This window comes from Anarhichas minor, unplaced genomic scaffold (assembly GCF_050575085.1).
Source record: "Anarhichas minor isolate MPS153535 unplaced genomic scaffold, ASM5057508v1 ptg000155l, whole genome shotgun sequence".
Taxonomy (NCBI): Eukaryota; Metazoa; Chordata; class Actinopteri; order Perciformes; family Anarhichadidae; genus Anarhichas; species Anarhichas minor.
The window spans coordinates 3314869-3320000 of NW_027466601.1; positions in this window are offsets into that span (position 1 = coordinate 3314869).

Genomic DNA, 5132 nt, shown 5'->3' on the forward strand with positions numbered 1-5132 from the left:
CTAGCCTCATCCGTTTTCCTAAAGTCATACTGCATTTTAAAGCTGAGATTCACACCTTCTAAAAGAGTCTAAGAGGGTTGCTGTACCACTTTGTGTCGGCTTTTAGCATTCGATTGAGTTACTGCAACAATTCCCTGCTCCCAGTCCAAAAATCATTGCTGGGTCAAATGTCGGTCCAATCAGCCGTCTCTAATAAGCCTAATTTATATGATAGCCTCATCCGTTTTCCTAAAGTCATACTGCATTGTAAAGCTGATATTCACACCTTCTAAAAGAGTCCAAGAGGGTTGCTGTACCACTTTCCCTCGGCTTTTAGCATTCGATTGAGTTACTGTAACATTTCCCTTCTCCCAGTCCAAAAATTGTCATGAAGTGACCGTCCAATGCAGCTGGCTGGATTTTGGTCAGACGTGTTTCAAGTTAAACATCAAGCACATCAAATTAAAGCTTGGATTCCTGTCTTTGCAACAGTTATAGTCTTTCTATCCAGTCAAAACCTGGCTGCTGGTGAACAGACTTTTAGTGTGGACAATACTACTGGCCATTTGGAGGCAATTCTGAATTCGAATCTGTTGCCTATATTAAGTCAGCTTTGTCCTCGGCTAGCCTCATCCGTTTTCCTAAAGTCATACTGCATTGTAAAGCTGAGATTCACACCTTCTAAAAGAGTCCAAGAGGGTTGCTGTACCACTTTCCCTCGGCTTTTAGCATTCGATTGAGTTACTGTAACATTTCCCTTCTCCCAGTCCAAAAATTGTCATGAAGTGACCGTCCAATGCAGCTGGCTGGATTTTGGTCAGACGTGTTTCAAGTTAAACATCAAGCACATCAAATTAAAGCTTGGATTCCTGTCTTTGCAACAGTTATAGTCTTTCTATCCAGTCAAAACCTGGCTGCTGGTGAACAGACTTTTAGTGTGGACAATACTACTGGCCATTGGGAGGCAATTCTGAATTCGAATCTGTTGCCTATATTAAGTCAGCATTGTCCTCGGCTAGCCTCATCCGTTTTCCTAAAGTCATACTGCATTTTAAAGCTGAGATTCACACCTTCTAAAAGAGTCTAAGAGGGTTGCTGTACCACTTTGTGTCGGCTTTTAGCATTCGATTGAGTTACTGCAACAATTCCCTGCTCCCAGTCCAAAAATCATTGCTGGGTCAAATGTCGGTCCAATCAGCCGTCTCTAATAAGCCTAATTTATATGATAGCCTCATCCGTTTTCCTAAAGTCATACTGCATTGTAAAGCTGAGATTCACACCTTCTAAAAGAGTCCAAGAGGGTTGCTGTACCACCTTCCCTCGGCTTTTAGCATTCGATTGAGTTACTGTAACATTTCCCTTCTCCCAGTCCAAAAATTGTCATGAAGTGACCGTCCAATGCAGCTGGCTGGATTTTGGTCAGACGTGTTTCAAGTTAAACATCAAGCACATCAAATTAAAGCTTGGATTCCTGTCTTTGCAACAGTTATAGTCTTTCTATCCAGTCAAAACCTGGCTGCTGGTGAACAGACTTTTAGTGTGGACAATACTACTGGCCATTGGGAGGCAATTCTGAATTCGAATCTGTTGCCTATATTAAGTCAGCATTGTCCTCGGCTAGCCTCATCCGTTTTCCTAAAGTCATACTGCATTTTAAAGCTGAGATTCACACCTTCTAAAAGAGTCTAAGAGGGTTGCTGTACCACTTTGTGTCGGCTTTTAGCATTCGATTGAGTTACTGCAACAATTCCCTGCTCCCAGTCCAAAAATCATTGCTGGGTCAAATGTCGGTCCAATCAGCCGTCTCTAATAAGCCTAATTTATATGATAGCCTCATCCGTTTTCCTAAAGTCATACTGCATTGTAAAGCTGAGATTCACACCTTCTAAAAGAGTCCAAGAGGGTTGCTGTACCACTTTCCCTCGGCTTTTAGCATTCGATTGAGTTACTGTAACATTTCCCTTCTCCCAGTCCAAAAATTGTCATGAAGTGACCGTCCAATGCAGCTGGCTGGATTTTGGTCAGACGTGTTTCAAGTTAAACATCAAGCACATCAAATTAAAGCTTGGATTCCTGTCTTTGCAACAGTTATAGTCTTTCTATCCAGTCAAAACCTGGCTGCTGGTGAACAGACTTTTAGTGTGGACAATACTACTGGCCATTGGGAGGCAATTCTGAATTCGAATCTGTTGCCTATATTAAGTCAGCATTGTCCTCGGCTAGCCTCATCCGTTTTCCTAAAGTCATACTGCATTTTAAAGCTGAGATTCACACCTTCTAAAAGAGTCTAAGAGGGTTGCTGTACCACTTTGTGTCGGCTTTTAGCATTCGATTGAGTTACTGCAACAATTCCCTGCTCCCAGTCCAAAAATCATTGCTGGGTCAAATGTACTTTGACCGCGTGGTGCCTCGGCTGTGGACCTCGCATCCAGGATCCACTCGGTGAGGTTTGTAGAAGTGGACTTGGACTACAATTAGATATGAGGTTCCCGGCTGTGCGTTGTGTTTTCGCGGAGATATGGACCGCGCAAAACGGGTATTTGGTTTAAGGATTTTTCGCTGTGATTTTGTCAGAGTATGAAGATCGATCGGCGGTTTTCAAACACGCGCTGCATCGGCTGTGTGTATCCGTTTATTATTCATCTTATATGGGTGGTTAGAGGACTTCCAGCTCGACAACTGGGCATGAGTATCCCCGCTGTGCGTTCTATTTCCGGGTAGATATGGCGCGCGTAATATGGTCCCTGCGACCTACTTTGACCGCGTCGTGCCTCGGCTGTGAGTGTCCGATTGTGGATCACCCTCCACATGTCTTTAGAGGTTGACGGTGGCTACAGGTCGGCATAGGTGTCCCGGCTGTGCGTTGTGTATTCGCGGGGATATGGACCGCGCAAGACGGCGATTTGGTTTAAGGAAACAGAGTATTGGCGCTATCGCTGTGATTTTGTCAGAGTATGAAGATCGGTCGGCGGTTTTCAAATACGTGCTGCCTCGGCTGTGGATACCCGTTTATTATTCTGCTTATATGGGTAGTTAGAGGACGTCGCGACCGTGTATTCAAAATAAGAATCCCCGCTGTGCGTTCCATTTCCGGGTAGATATGGCGCGCGTAATAGGGCCCCTGCGACCTACTTTGACCGCGTGGTGCCTCGGCTGTGGACCTCGCATCCAGGATCCACTCGGATAGGTTTGTAGAAGTGGACTTGGACTACAATTAGATATGAGGTTCCCGGCTGTGCGTTGTGTTTTCGCGGAGATATGGACCGCGCAAAACGGGTATTTGGTTTAAGGATTTTTCGCTGTGATTTTGTCAGAGTATGAAGATCGATCGGCGGTTTTCAAACACGCGCTGCATCGGCTGTGTGTATCCGTTTATTATTCATCTTATATGGGTGGTTAGAGGACTTCCAGCTCGACAACTGGGCATGAGTATCCCCGCTGTGCGTTCTATTTCCGGGTAGATATGGCGCGCGTAATATGGTCCCTGCGACCTACTTTGACCGACTCGTGCCTCGGCTGTGGAGGTCGCATCCAGGATCCACTCTGATGTGTTTGTAGAGGGGGACTTGGACTACAATTAGATATGAGTGTCCCGGCTGTGCGTTGTGTTTTCGCGGAGATATGGACCGCGCAAAACGGGTATTTCGTTTAAGGACATAGAGTTTTTCGCTCGGGTTTTAAAGCCGTGATAGGGGCGAAGCGCTGAAGGTTCCAGCGCTTCTGTACTTCGCCTATTACGGCTGTGACCCATTTTGGTAGGGGGTAACCAAGCCACCTTGCACACAATGATAGGAACAGACTACCCAGTGTATACTAGGGGATAGGAGCGAAGCGCTGAAGGGTCCAGCGCTTCTGGCGGTTCCCCTATGCTACAGCCGTAGTAGGGGATATGAGCGAAGCGCTGAAGGGTCCAGCGCTTCTGGCGGTTCCCCTATGTTACAGCCGTAGTAGGGACGAAGCGCTGAAGGGTCCAGCGCTTCTGGCGGTTCCCCTATGCTACAGCCGTAGTAGGGGATATGAGCGAAGCGCTGAAGGGTCCAGCGCTTCTGGCGGTCCCCCTATGCTACAGCCGTAGTAGGGGATATGAGCGAAGCGCTGAAGGGTCCAGCGCTTCTGGCGGTTCCCCTATGTTACAGCCGTAGTAGGGACGAAGCGCTGAAGGGTCCAGCGCTTCTGGCGGTTCCCCTATGCTACAGCCGTAGTAGGGGATATGAGCGAAGCGCTGAAGGGTCCAGCGCTTCTGGCGGTCCCCCTATGCTACAGCCGTAGTAGGGGATATGAGCGAAGCGCTGAAGGGTCCAGCGCTTCTGGCGGTCCCCCTATGCTACAGCCGTAGTAGGGGATATGAGCGAAGCGCTGAAGGGTCCAGCGCTTCTGGCGGTTCCCCTATGCTACAGCCGTAGTAGGGGATATGAGCGAAGCGCTGAAGGGTCCAGCGCTTCTGGCGGTCCCCCTATGCTACAGCCGTAGTAGGGGATAGGAGCGAAGCGCTGAAGGGTCCAGCGCTTCTGGCGGTCCCCCTATGCTACAGCCGTAGTAGGGGATATGAGCGAAGCGCTGAAGGGTCCAGCGCTTCTGGCGGTCCCCCTATGCTACAGCCGTAGTAGGGGATATGAGCGAAGCGCTGAAGGGTCCAGCGCTTCTGGCGGTCCCCCTATGCTACAGCCGTAGTAGGGGATATGAGCGAAGCGCTGAAGGGTCCAGCGCTTCTGGCGGTCCCCCTATGCTACAGCCGTAGTAGGGGATATGAGCGAAGCGCTGAAGGGTCCAGCGCTTCTGGCGGTCCCCCTATGCTACAGCCGTAGTAGGGGATAGGAGCGAAGCGCTGAAGGGTCCAGCGCTTCTGGCGGTTCCCCTATGCTACAGCCGTAGTAGGGGATAGGAGCGAAGCGCTGAAGGGTCCAGCGCTTCTGGCGGTCCCCCTATGCTACAGCCGTAGTAGGGGATATGAGCGAAGCGCTGAAGGGTCCAGCGCTTCTGGCGGTCCCCCTATGCTACAGCCGTAGTAGGGGATATGAGCGAAGCGCTGAAGGGTCCAGCGCTTCTGGCGGTTCCCCTATGCTACAGCCGTAGTAGGGGATATGAGCGAAGCGCTGAAGGGTCCAGCGCTTCTGGCGGTCCCCCTATGCTACAGCCGTAGTAGGGGATATGAG